Source organism: Salminus brasiliensis, chromosome 20 (assembly GCF_030463535.1).
Source record: "Salminus brasiliensis chromosome 20, fSalBra1.hap2, whole genome shotgun sequence".
NCBI lineage: Eukaryota > Metazoa > Chordata > Actinopteri > Characiformes > Bryconidae > Salminus > Salminus brasiliensis.
In genome coordinates, this window is record NC_132897.1 from 28,288,431 (window position 1) to 28,300,930 (window position 12,500).

The 12,500-nt window shown below is 46.3% G+C and overlaps 4 non-coding genes and 1 pseudogene across 4 annotated transcripts; all 5 read left to right on the top strand.

The window, feature by feature from the left end:
• The first annotated feature begins 223 nt into the window (after window positions 1-223).
• On the top strand, window positions 224-340 carry LOC140542454 (U5 spliceosomal RNA). Its single transcript, XR_011978026.1, has one exon. It is a non-coding gene; the product is annotated as a U5 spliceosomal RNA (small nuclear RNA).
• Window positions 341-575: 235 nt separating this feature from the next.
• On the top strand, window positions 576-766 carry LOC140542419 (U2 spliceosomal RNA). The gene has a single exon (XR_011978016.1). It is a non-coding gene; the product is annotated as a U2 spliceosomal RNA (small nuclear RNA).
• Window positions 767-1,108: 342 nt separating this feature from the next.
• Window positions 1,109-1,225, top strand: LOC140542457 (U5 spliceosomal RNA). The gene has a single exon (XR_011978028.1). It is a non-coding gene; the product is annotated as a U5 spliceosomal RNA (small nuclear RNA).
• A 5,894-nt stretch (window positions 1,226-7,119) lies between these two features.
• On the top strand, window positions 7,120-7,296 carry LOC140542418 (U2 spliceosomal RNA; annotated as a pseudogene).
• A 341-nt stretch (window positions 7,297-7,637) lies between these two features.
• Window positions 7,638-7,754, top strand: LOC140542458 (U5 spliceosomal RNA). The gene has a single exon (XR_011978029.1). It is a non-coding gene; the product is annotated as a U5 spliceosomal RNA (small nuclear RNA).
• Window positions 7,755-12,500: the final 4,746 nt, after the last annotated feature.

Sequence of the window (12,500 nt, forward strand, 5' to 3'; positions counted from 1 at the left end):
TTTTTTAAAAAGCATTTGTGTTTCCTTTCTGCTCCTTCTTTCAGGTAAAGCAGCACCTGGGCAGCTTTATTGAAGGAGGAGTCTACCGCACCGAACGGGAGAGGAGAGGAGAGGAGAGGAGAAACACGAAGGAGGAGTTTTACCCTGGCTCGCAACCTTCCCTGCCCTTCTCCAGCAGCCTTGGCCTTCGGTAGGGGTTCATAGGCTCGGGTGCCGGTTGGTATGGCTCGGGTTTCTCTTCATTCACGTACAAATCTTTCGCCTTTTACTAAAGATTTCCGTGGAGGGGAACGTTGACGAGTTTTGCCTATTTTTGGAAGGCTCTGCTTTTAGCAGAGCTGCTCTTTCTCTTGATGTTTGAAAGTCAGATCTGTAGTTGTTGTTGTTGTTGTTGTAGTAGTAGTAGTAGTAGAAGGCTCCTCCTTTTCGCCAAGCTGTGGGGTGGTGGAAGGCTTCTGGTGGCTTGCTAGCGCTAGTACGGGTGGGCGTGGTTAGCGCCGGTTCTTTTGGCGTCACCGTGTGGTAGCTAGCTACTAACGGCAGGGTGGCTTCGCACGGGGCGGCCTGTTCGGGTTATCGCTTCTCGGCCTTTTGGCTAAGATCAAGTGTAGTATCTGTTCTTATCAGTTTAATATCTGATACGTCCTCTATATGAGGACTATATATTAAATTGATTTTTGAACTCGGGAGTCGGAAGAGGAGCTTGCTCCTTCCGCTCCACGCATCGACCTGGTATTGCAGTACCTCCAGGAACGGTGCACCTCTTTCAGGTAGATAAAGGAAAGAAATCTGAAGAAACGTGTTTGCCTGGGTGGGCGTGGTCTTTTTGGTGTGTTTTTGGTTTTCCCTCCGTTTTTGTTCTTTTTTTTTTTTTTTTTTTTTTTTTTTTTTAAAAAGCATTTGTGTTTCCTTTCTGCTCCTTCTTTCAGGTAAAGCAGCACCTGGGCAGCTTTATTGAAGGAGGAGTCTACCGCACCGAACGGGAGAGGAGAGGAGAGGAGAGGAGAAACACGAAGGAGGAGTTTTACCCTGGCTCGCAACCTTCCCTGCCCTTCTCCAGCAGCCTTGGCCTTCGGTAGGGGTTCATAGGCTCGGGTGCCGGTTGGTATGGCTCGGGTTTCTCTTCATTCACGTACAAATCTTTCGCCTTTTACTAAAGATTTCCGTGGAGGGGAACGTTGACGAGTTTTGCCTATTTTTGGAAGGCTCTGCTTTTAGCAGAGCTGCTCTTTCTCTTGATGTTTGAAAGTCAGATCTGTAGTTGTTGTTGTTGTTGTTGTAGTAGTAGTAGTAGTAGAAGGCTCCTCCTTTTCGCCAAGCTGTGGGGTGGTGGAAGGCTTCTGGTGGCTTGCTAGCGCTAGTACGGGTGGGCGTGGTTAGCGCCGGTTCTTTTGGCGTCACCGTGTGGTAGCTAGCTACTAACGGCAGGGTGGCTTCGCACGGGGCGGCCTGTTCGGGTTATCGCTTCTCGGCCTTTTGGCTAAGACAGCGGTCGACTCTTTTGCGTCCCGAGATCCTGGCCTTTGTGACCTTGATCTTTAACGCAGAAGAGGAGATTGTACGGATCCCTGTTCTTGGTGGGTGAGTCTTGGACGGTAGACTCTGTCTTTCTGGTTCTGGGGCTCATTTTCAAGTTTCCAAAGGTAAGTACAATCTTTTTTTTCTCTTTTGCTGGTTTTAGTGGTTTTATCTATTTATTTGTATTTATTGTTTTAAGGGTTTTATCGGCCACCAGGTGCCTCCAAGCATGTCGGCTGTTCGTGCCGGCATGCGGAGGCACCATAGTGTGCGCCTTTTATTTCGAGAGGTAGATGGAAAGCTCCTGGGGATGTCTCGTTTGGACTTCTCCAGGAAGCTTGTCCAGAAAACTCTAAATTTTAAACCGACTGATCTGAACTGCCTGATGACTCTGCCTGGTAACAAGGGTTTTGACGTTAGCTTCTGCTCGGCTTCCCTTTTGAAAGATTTCTGGACTCGGATTGAAACTGTTAAAGACCAGTTCTCCATGTTCAAGGTGGAGAAACTTTCTGACAATTCCCACAAGGTGGTGATTGTCAGAATGTTTAATGAAACCGTGACTGGAGAAGACATTGTGACATGGCTGGCTAGATTCTGCACCGTTAAAAGCCCACCTGTTAAGGTTTTGGACGAGGACGGCATTTGGAACTGCTCGTGGCGAGTTCCCATTAAACAATGGGAAGACCCGAGCAGTTACCTAGGCCTGAGACAAATACCGTCCATGATAGTGTTGGGTGAAAATCGCGGTTACATCTATTATCAAGGGATGCCCAAACTGTGTCGCAAGTGCGGCAAGTTTGGACATCTTGCCGAAGCGTGTCAAGAAATTGTGTGTGGGAAGTGTAGAGAAATTGGGCACACTTTCGAGGAGTGTCCCAATGGCAGACGGTGTAATCTTTGTGGAGAATCTTCCCATCTCTACAGAGATTGCCCCAAATCTTTTGCCAACAAGCTGAAGGCAAGCAAAATGGCCGCCAGGCAGCATGGTGAGGGGGAGAAAGAGAAGGAGAAGAAAATGGAGGAGGAGGGGGCGGTCCCTGGGGTTTTGGCGGGAGATTTGAATCCCCAGCCAGCCCCAGGGATTGGCCAAGAAACAGGGGGCGGAGCTAACGTCCAGACAGAGTCTGAGCAGGAACTGGAGGCCACCCCCTCCAAGCTGGTTCAGGAACAGGTTGGGCAGCAGCAGCAAGAGGAGGAAGAAAGCACTTCCTCCCTGATCACGGTGCCGGAGGTGAGTGTGGCCTCCAGTGGGAGTGGGTCTGACGGCTCGCTCCCCAATGCTCAAGTGGGCAAAAGGCCCGCGGGGTCTCCTCTGCCAGAACTGGCAGAGAAGAAACAGAAGGCAACACAGGATCCAGGCAGCTCCTCCTCGGAAGGTCTGGATCGCCTGTGGCCTGATGAGTCCCCTAATGAGGTGTCTTTTCTTCATTTTCAGTTAAAGACATCCACACCCAGGACTCTACAAGAGCTTCGCTCTGTAGGCCTGGAGGCTGGAGACACCGGCCAACCTCCTAACCCCAGAACAGTGGGGGTAAAAGAGGAGCAGGTGTCACAGGAAATTATGTGATTTTTAAAATGCCTTTTTAATCTTTTATTTATGTAGTCTTTTGTTTTATTTTCATGGTCTTTTAATTATATACCTGTCTTTTAAAACCTACACTGCTCATGGCTCTCACTATTTCAACTATCAATGTTAGGAGTGTGAGAGCCTCCACTAGAGCAGAGAGTGTCTTGTCCCTTTTAAAAGATATAAAGTCAGATGTGTTTTTACTACAAGAGTGTGCTTTACCGTTCCTGAAGACGTACAGAGATTGGGAGCAGCGCTGGGCTGCCGGTCCCTCTCTCTGGAGCGGTTCACACTACAATAGAGCCGACGGTGTTGCTATTTTAATAAAGAACCCTCACATCTTGGTGAAAGGCAGCACTGTGGTGAGGGATGGACGGGCTCTTTTAGTAAATTTGACTTTTTTAGGAAGGGATTTTAACATTCTTAACGTGTATGGTTTTAACAACAAAAATGACAGGTTTAAACTTTTAGAAGACCTGCAGCCCCACATGCTGGGGAGGGTACCTTTAGTAGTGGGAGGGGATTTTAATTGTGTTTTATCAAGAAAGGACAGAAAAAGAGTAGGGGATGATTTTAAATTAGATAAGACATCAGTTTTATTGCAGGGTTTAGTCAAGGATTTTAAATTAGTCGACAGTTTTAGAAAAATGCATCCAGAGGAGGAGGGCTTCACCTGGTTCAGTGGTGACTGCACCCGAGCCTCCCGCATCGACTACATTTTTACAAGAGACTGCCCGCCAACTGATGCAACATTGACCCCCCTCTGTTTTTCAGATCACCTCATGCTATCGTGCACCCTGTCTCTCCCCACCGGTGTGACTGTAGGGGGAGGGCTGTGGAGACTGAACTGCTCCCTGTTACAAGATGAAGAAATAGTTAAGAGCTACAGGGAGCAGTACAGCCTCTGGCAGACCCTCCAAGACTGTTTTGATTCACGGGCACAGTGGTGGGAAATGGCAAAACAAAGGACGAAAACGTTTTTTAAAAAGATAGGAAAAGAAAAAAAGAATAGAGAGAGACGACGCATGATGGGGCTGCAAAAAAGACTACAGAGATATTTTAACCTTTTAAACACAGGCATTGATTTTAGTGACGAAATTAAAGAAGTTAAAAGGGAAATGTCGGTTTTAAATGAAATAAAAAGTAAAGGTACAATTTTAAGAAGTAAAGAAAAAGAAGTGGAGGAAGGCGAAAAATGCACACGGTACTTTTTTAAGAAAATTTTATCCAGGGGGGGAGGGATTACAAAAATAACAAAAGAGGGGAGGGAAGAAGTAAAGACAGAGGGGATTTTAAAAGAAATTGAGTGGTTTTACGAAGATCTTTATAATGAAAAAAGTGTGCAAAATAAAACAATGGAAGAGGTTTTAAATTTTCTAGAAAAACAAATAAAAAGTCAGGATGTTTTAACAAGAAATTTTACAGGAGAGGAAATTTTAAAATGTCTTAAAGGTTTTAAAAAGTGCAAGACTCCGGGAGAGGATGGACTCCCCGTGGAATTTTATTTGACCTTTTGGGACATTTTAGCAACGGACATTCTGACTGTTTTTAATGAATTTGAAAAGTATGACCGACTTCCAGACAGTTTTAGAGTAGGGATAGTCACTTTACTTTTTAAGAAAGGCGACAAGACCGACTTAAAAAATTGGAGACCTATAACCCTTTTAAATTGTGATTGTAAACTTTTTAGTAAACTTTTATCTAGACGGATGTCGACGGTTTTAGAGGACGTGATCCACCCGGATCAAGCCTGCGCCGTGCCAGGAAGGAGGATCACCGACAGCCTAGTGTTGGTCAGAGACGCCATCTGTTTTGCGAGAGACAGAAACATTCGGCTCATAGTTCTAAATTTAGACTTTGAAAAAGCCTTCGATCGGGTCTCGCACCAGTACCTGCTCCAGGTACTGCAAAAAATGGGGTTCCCCGGGAGGTTTTTAAAGTGGGTGGGTCTGCTTTACACAGATATAAGCAGTCGAATTCTGGTAAACGGGCACCTCACAAAGGCGATCAGAGTTCGCTCTGGCGTCCGCCAAGGGTGTTCGTTATCCCCGCTCCTGTACGTTGCGTGCATTGAGCCACTGGCGCAGATCTTGAGAAAGGATAAATGGATCAAAGGACTGGACTTGCCAGGCGGACTGACGGCGACCTGTACTTTGTACATGGACGACGTTACGCTTTTATGTTCCGACGTTTTATCGGTCCAAAGAGCACTGGACTTGACTGACTGGTATGGAAGGGCCTCGGGCGCTAAGCTCAATAGGAGCAAGTCCGAGGCCCAGCTCTTTGGACCCTGGGGAAACATAGGCGCCGACTTGGATTTGGATTTTAAAGATAAAGATATTAAAATTTTAGGTATAAAATTTGACGAAGAGGGTGGCGGACGGGGCAACTGGACTGACGCGCTAGGGAAAGTCAGGCAACGGTTGGGCTTTTGGGGACTTAGACAGCTGACGATGGAGGGCAAGGTTTTAATTATTAAAGTTGTGATTTTACCTTTGCTTTTACTATTGTGTTCTGTTTTTAGTCCCCCGAGGTTTTTTCTTTTAGGTTTGGAGAGAGCTGTGTTTTATTTCCTGTGGGGGTCCAAGTGGGAGAGGCTGAGGAGGGCGGTGGTGAAGAAGAGGAAAGAGAACGGAGGGAAAGGGCTCCCAGACCCCCACCTGTTTTTAGGAAGCAAGTTCGCTGCTTTACACATAAAGTATGCGACGAACCCCTCCAGAGACAACAAGACCGCCGCTATGGCAAAGTTCTGGATGGGGTCGTACTTGCGGAGTTTAAAGATCTTACAACTTGATCTAAGAACACCAGTCTCTTTTAACCAGCCAAAAGAATATGATTTTATTAGAAAGTTTTTAAGAAAATATGATCTAGAAAAAGAGAATTTAACTGTTTTAACTAACGCAAAATCTCTTGTCTCTCTTGTGCAGGACCGGGAAGAGGTGAGCCCAGTTCCCGGCCTCACACTAAGTGAGGCCAAGGCAGTTTGGAGGAACGCAGCCCACCCCGCTCTCCAGAACAAGCACAAAGACCTGTCGTGGATGGCGGCTCATGAGATCCTCCCGGTCAGGGCCGTGATGCACTCCCGGGGAATGGCATCCAACCCCATGTGCCCACGGCCTGGGTGTGGCGAACCAGAGACCGTGAGGCACGTGCTCTGGGAGTGCAGCGTGGCGAGGGACCTGTGGGCCATAACCGGTCCCCTGCAATGCCCGAGCCTGCCAGCAGGGGAGGTCCAGCCGTTAGTTTACCGGCTAGCGGTAAACGGGGTGGGCCAGGGCATAGACAGACTACCAGCCGCAGAGTTCACAGCGCTCTGGCTCACCCTTAACGGCGTGAAGGCCGCCCTATGGACCTCCCGCAACCTGCTGGTGGGGAAACGAGTGACGGTGCCCCTGCACGCTCTATCTGCGCTGGTTACATCATCGCTGCAGGGGACACCGCACGCCGACATTCGGAGGAGGGGGCCGGGGTCACACGCAGGGGGGTCCAGACCACCACGGTCGCTGGCTCCCGTAGATGCACCCGGCAAGACCGCAACCAAGAAAGGAGCAGCGGGCACAGGGGAGGATCTCCGCTGAGCCCTGACACTGAAGAATCGCGACTTCTGGGGAGCGAGGTGGTGCCAGCTTGATAGTGGCTCACCCCGGTCCTGCACAAAGAGACTGTTTTAGTAAAGACTTTTAAACTGAACTGATTTTACTGAATGAATATTTATTTGTTTATTTATTTATTTATTGATTATTTATTGTCATTTATTCCATTGATTTAATTGAACTTGTATAAGCTTTTATTGTAATTGTATTTCACTTTTTAAAGAAAACCTAACTGGGCTTTTACACACACACACACACGAAAGCTTTTATTGAATGTTTTTACTGATTTTTGCTCTTAACTGACTTTTATGTGTAAAAATGATCTTATGTGTGTATTGGTTTTATGAAATTATTTATTAAGATGAAATATGATTGTAAAAAGAAAAGCTTTAAAAATGTTGTAAAATGAATGAAATGGAAATTATTTGAAATTGTGACAATAAAACTTTTTTCGAAAGAAAAAAATCTGTTCTTATCAGTTTAATATCTGATACGTCCTCTATATGAGGACTATATATTAAATTGATTTTTGAACTCGGGAGTCGGAAGAGGAGCTTGCTCCTTCCGCTCCACGCATCGACCTGGTATTGCAGTACCTCCAGGAACGGTGCACCTCTTTCAGGTAGATAAAGGAAAGAAATCTGAAGAAACGTGTTTGCCTGGGTGGGCGTGGTCTTTTTGGTGTGTTTTTGGTTTTCCCTCCGTTTTTGTTCTTTTTTTTTTTTTTTTTTTTTTTTTTTTTAAAAAGCATTTGTGTTTCCTTTCTGCTCCTTCTTTCAGGTAAAGCAGCACCTGGGCAGCTTTATTGAAGGAGGAGTCTACCGCACCGAACGGGAGAGGAGAGGAGAGGAGAGGAGAAACACGAAGGAGGAGTTTTACCCTGGCTCGCAACCTTCCCTGCCCTTCTCCAGCAGCCTTGGCCTTCGGTAGGGGTTCATAGGCTCGGGTGCCGGTTGGTATGGCTCGGGTTTCTCTTCATTCACGTACAAATCTTTCGCCTTTTACTAAAGATTTCCGTGGAGGGGAACGTTGACGAGTTTTGCCTATTTTTGGAAGGCTCTGCTTTTAGCAGAGCTGCTCTTTCTCTTGATGTTTGAAAGTCAGATCTGTAGTTGTTGTTGTTGTTGTTGTAGTAGTAGTAGTAGTAGAAGGCTCCTCCTTTTCGCCAAGCTGTGGGGTGGTGGAAGGCTTCTGGTGGCTTGCTAGCGCTAGTACGGGTGGGCGTGGTTAGCGCCGGTTCTTTTGGCGTCACCGTGTGGTAGCTAGCTACTAACGGCAGGGTGGCTTCGCACGGGGCGGCCTGTTCGGGTTATCGCTTCTCGGCCTTTTGGCTAAGACAGCGGTCGACTCTTTTGCGTTTCATGATCTTGGTCTTTGTGACCCTGGTCTCACCCGCAAGAGAGGAGATTGTACGGATCCCTAGGTTTTTGGTGCTGAGTCTTGGATGGTAGACTCTTTCGGTCTGGCGCTAGGGCTCATTATCAAGGTTCTAAGGTAAGTGCAATCTTTTTTTTCTTCCTTGCTGGTTTTAGTGTTTTTACTTATTTATTTGTATTTATTGTTTTAAGTGTTTTATTGGCCACCAGGTGCCTCCAAGCATGTCGGCTGTTCGTGCCGGCATGCGGAGGCACCATAGCGTGCGCCTTCTTTTTAGAGAAGTTGATGGTAAGCTCCTGGGGATGTCCCGTTTGGACTTCTCCAGGAAGCTAATCCAGAAAACTCTCTCTTTTAAACCGACTGATTTGAACTGCCTCTTGACTCTGCCCGGTAACAAAGGTTTTGATGTTAGCTTCTGCTCGGCTTCTCTGCTAAAAGATTTCTGGACTAGGCTTGAAAATGTTAAGGACCAGTTCTCCATGTTTAAGGTGGAGAAACTTTCTGACAATTCTCACAAGGTGGTGATTGTCAGAATGTTCAATGAAACCGTAACTGGAGAGGACATTGTAACATGGCTGGCGAGATTTTGCACCGTCAAAAGCCCACCTGTTAAGGTATTGGACGAGGACGGCATTTGGAACTGCTCGTGGAGAGTTCCCATTAAACAATGGGAAGACCCGAGCAGTTACCTAGGCCTGAGACAGATACCGTCCATGATAGTGTTGGGTGAAAATCGGGGCTACATATATTACCAAGGGATGCCCAAACTTTGTCGTAAGTGCGGCAAGTTTGGACACCTAGCTGAAGCGTGCCAGGAAATCGTTTGTGGGAAGTGCAGAGAAATTGGGCACACTTTTGAGGAGTGTACCAATGGCAGACGGTGTAATCTTTGTGGAGAATCATCCCATCTCTACAGAGATTGCCCCAAGTCGTTTGCCAACAAGCTTAAAGCAAGCAAAATGGCCGCCAGGCAGCATGGTGAGGGGGAGAAGGAAAAGGAGAAGGAGAAGAAAGGGGAGGAGGAGGGGGCGGTCCCTGAGGTTTTGGCGGGAGATTTGAATCTTCAGCCAGCCCCAGGGATTGGCCAAGATACAGAGGGCGGAGCTAACATCCGGGCGGAGTCAGAGCAGGAACTGGAGGCCACCCCCTCCCAATTAGCACATGAAACGGTTGGGCAGCAACAGCAAGAGGAGGAAGAAAGCACTTCCTCCCTGATCACGGTGCCGGAGGTGAGTGTGGCCTCCAGTGGGAGTGGGTCTGACGGCTCGCTCCCCAATGCTCAAGTGGGCAAAAGGCCCGCGGGGTCTCCTCTGCCAGAACTGGCAGAGAAGAAACAGAAGGCAACACAGGATCCAGGCAGTTCCTCTTCGGAAGGTCTGGATCGTCTGTGGCCTGATGAGTCCCCTAATGAGGTGTCTTTCCTACATTTTCAGTTAAAGACATCCACACCCAGGACTCTACAAGAGCTTCGCTCTGTAGGCCTGGAGGCTGGAGACACCGGCCAACCTCCTAACCCCAGAACAGTGGGGGTAAAAGAGGAGCAGGTGTCACAAGAAATTATGTGATTTTTAAAATGCCTTTTTAATCTTTTATTTGTGTAGTCTTTTTGTTTTATTTTTATGGTTTTTTAATTACATACCTGTCTTTTAAAACCTACACTGCTCATGGCTCTCACTATTTCAACTATCAATGTTAGGAGTGTGAGAGCCTCCACTAGAGCAGAGAGTGTCTTGTCCCTTTTAAAAGATATAAAGTCAGATGTGTTTTTACTCCAGGAGTGTGCTTTACCGTTCCTGAAGACGTACAGAGCTTGGGAGCAGCGCTGGGCTGCCGGTCCCTCTCTCTGGAGCGGTTCACACTACAACAGAGCCGACGGTGTTGCTATTTTAATAAAGAACCCTCACATCTTGGTGAAGGGCAGCACTGTGGTGAGGGATGGACGGGCTCTTTTAGTAAATTTGACTTTTTTAGGAAGGGATTTTAACATTCTTAATGTGTATGGTTTTAATGATAAAAACGACAGGTATAAACTTTTAGAAGACCTGCAGCCCCACATGCTGGGGAGGGTGCCATTAGTAGTGGGAGGGGATTTTAATTGCGTTTTATCAAGAAAAGATAGGAAAAGAGTAGGGGACGATTTTAAATTAGACAAGACGTCAGTTTTATTGCAGGGCTTAGCTAAGGATTTTAAGTTAGTCGACTGTTACAGGAAAATGCATCCAGAGGAGGAGGGCTTCACCTGGTTCAGTGGTGACTGCGCCCGAGCCTCCCGCATCGACTACATTTTTACAAGAGACTGCCTGCCAACTGATGCAACATTGACCCCCCTCTGTTTTTCTGATCACCTCATGCTATCGTGCACCCTGTCTCTCCCCACCGGTGTGACTGTAGGGGGAGGGCTGTGGAGACTGAACTGCTCCCTGTTACAAGATGAAGAAATAGTTAAGAGCTACAGGGAGCAGTACAGTCTCTGGCAGACCCTCCAAGACTGTTTTGACTCACGGGCACGGTGGTGGGAAATGGTTAAACATAGGACAAAGACGTTTTTTAAAAAGATAGGGAAAGAAAAAAAGAATAGAGAGAGACGACGCATGATGGGGCTGCAAAAAAGACTACAGAGATATTTTAACCTTTTACACAGAGGCATGGATTTTAGTGAAGAAATAAAAGAAGTTAAAAGGGAAATGTCAGTTTTAAACGAAATAAAAAGTAAAGGTACAATTTTAAGAAGTAAAGAAAAAGAGGTTGAGGAAGGAGAAAAATGCACACGTTACTTTTTTAAGAAAATTTTATCTAGGGGGGGAGGGATTACAAAAATAATAAAAGAAGGGAGGGAAGAAATAAAGACAGAGGGGATTTTAAAAGAAGTGGAAAGTTTTTATGAAGATCTTTATAATGAGAAAAGTGTGCACACTAAAACTACGGAGGAAGTCTTAAACTTTTTAGAAAAACAAATAAAAAGTCAGGATGTTTTAACAATAAATTTTACAGGTGAGGAAATTTTAAAATGTCTTAAAGGTTTTAAAAAGTGTAAGACTCCGGGAGAGGATGGACTCCCCGTGGAATTTTATTTGACCTTTTGGGATATTTTATCAACGGACATTCTGACTGTTTTTAACGAATTTGAAAAGTATGACCGACTCCCAGACAGTTTTAGATCAGGGATAGTTACCTTACTTTTTAAGAAAGGCGACAAGACTGACCTAAAAAATTGGAGACCTATTACCCTTTTAAATGTGGATTGTAAACTTTTTAGTAAACTTTTATCTAGACGTATGTCGACTGTTTTAGAGGACGTGATCCACCCGGATCAAGCCTGCGCCGTGCCAGGAAGGAGGATCACCGACAGCCTAGTGTTGGTCAGAGACGCCATCTGTTTTGCGAGAGACAGAAACATTCGGCTTATAGTCCTAAATTTAGACTTTGAAAAAGCCTTCGATCGGGTCTCGCACCAGTACCTGCTCCAGGTACTGCAAAAAATGGGTTTCCCCGGGAGGTTTTTAAAGTGGGTGGGTCTGCTTTACACAGACATAAGCAGTCGAATTCTGGTAAACGGGCACCTCACAAAGGCGATCAGAGTTCGCTCTGGCGTCCGCCAAGGGTGTTCGTTATCTCCGCTCCTGTACGTTGCGTGCATTGAGCCACTGGCGCAGATCTTGAGAAAGGATAAATGGATCAAAGGACTGGACTTGCCAGGCGGACTGACGGCGACCTGTACTTTGTATATGGACGACGTCACGCTTTTATGTTCCGACGTTTTATCGGTCCAAAGAGCACTGGACTTGACTGACTGGTATGGAAGGGCCTCGGGCGCTAAGCTCAATAGGAGCAAGTCCGAGGCCCAGCTCTTTGGACCTTGGGGAAACATAGGCGCTGACCTGGATTTGGATTTTAAAGACAAAGATATTAAAATTTTAGGTATTAAATTTGACAAAGAGGGTGGCGGACGGGGCAACTGGACTGACGCGCTAGGGAAAGTCAGGCAACGGTTGGGTTTTTGGGGACTAAGACAGCTGACGATAGAGGGCAAAGTTTTAATAATCAAAGCTGTCATTTTACCTTTGCTTTTACTGTTGTGTTCTGTTTTTAGTCCCCCAAAGTTTTTTCTTTTAGGATTGGAGAGAGCGGTGTTTTATTTCCTGTGGGGGTCCAAGTGGGAGAGGCTGAGGAGGGCGGTGGTAAAGAAAAGGAAAGAGAACGGAGGGAAAGGGCTCCCAGACCCCCACCTGTTTTTAGGAAGCAAGTTCGCTGCTTTACACATAAAGTATGCGACGAACCCCTCCAGAGACAACAAGACCGCCGCTATGGCAAAGTTCTGGATGGGGTCGTACTTGCGAAGCATAAAGATTTTACAACTCGATTTAAGAACACCCGTCTCTTTTAATCTTTCTAAAGAATATGATTTTATTAGAAAGTTTTTAAGAAAATATGATTTAGAAAAAGAG